We start from the raw sequence: 1,444 nt of genomic DNA on the forward strand, positions 1-1,444 counted from the left end.
GCTTGAAGCTGTACATTCAGAGGACTATTACGAAATGTGAAGCATAGCTTAAATCACTAATTTTTTGTTTACAATTGTAAATTTTAACATTATATTTTTGTTTATTACACAATGTCTTCTTTATTATTATTTATCATTACAAATTTAATTTACTAGTGTTCTAGTTCTTCTATACTAGAACTAAATAATTATTGTTCTGCTTAGTTCTAGTTCTAAAAACTAGAACTAGAACTAGAACTACTTTTTTTGTAGCTGAAATACTAGAACTAATACTAGAACTAAAATTATTTATTTGAAGAACTAGAACTCTATACTAGAACTAAAATTATTAATCCTGAAATACTAGAACTAATACTGGAACTACAATTATTGAACCTCCTTAGAACTAGAACTAATACTAGAATTGAAAATATTGGTTACAAACTACTACAATAAACAGGTGAACATGTTTTAGGCAAAGCCTAGCTGTTACATTTTTATATAAACTGTACCAGTGACATTTTGATCATTTTACTGGCAGCAGTAAAACTTATTACTTTGTGTATATTGCATTTGATGTACATTTGAAACATAACTCAGCAATATAACAAAAGAGATTTTAGTTAAGAGCTACTACTACTAGTATTTAAATTACTCCAATTTTTGGCATGACTCAACTGGAACGTAAGTATTGGAGGCTTTAGTTCTAAACTAATACTAGAAATTTTAGTTTAAAGAACTATAACTAGAACTAAAATCACAGTATTTCTAGTCAAAAAACTAGAACTACAACTAAAATCACCGTATTTTTGTCAAAAAACTAGAACAAGAACTAAAATTGTTGTATTTATTGTCAGAGAACTAGAACTAGAACTAAAATTATTGTATTTCTAGTCAAAAAACTAGAACTAGAACTAAAATCACTGTATTTTTAGTCAAAAAACTAGAACTAGAACTAAAATTATTGTATTTCTTGTCAAAGAACTAGGACTAAAACTAAAATTAATATATTTTTAGTTAAAAACTAGAACTAGAACTAAAATAATAGTATTTTTAGTCAAAAAACTAGAACTAGAACTAAAATACAATTCCATACTAGAACAACACTAAAATTTACCATTACTGCGAGAGTCATTAATGCAGAAACAAGTGTCATGATTAATATATAAACAGAAATGAGAGTAATTCATGAACAATGACAACAAAATAATATTGCACACAATACAAGGCATACGTTGTACATGCGCGCAGCACAGTATATACATGTACATGTACAAACAAGAGTACAGTGATGTTAATGTTAGAGTTCTTCATTCCTAAATCCAGTCTATCAATCTTCAGTATATAAAGTGCAGATCCTTGAGATGATAGTTCAGGTCCACAACCTATAATAAATAATAAGGGATGATTAATGATACATTATGATAATAATGATACATAAATACGATAAGTCTAACATTATACT

Source organism: Amphimedon queenslandica, unplaced genomic scaffold (genome assembly GCF_000090795.2).
Source record: "Amphimedon queenslandica unplaced genomic scaffold, v1.1 AMPQUscaffold_11004, whole genome shotgun sequence".
Lineage (NCBI taxonomy): Eukaryota > Metazoa > Porifera > Demospongiae > Haplosclerida > Niphatidae > Amphimedon > Amphimedon queenslandica.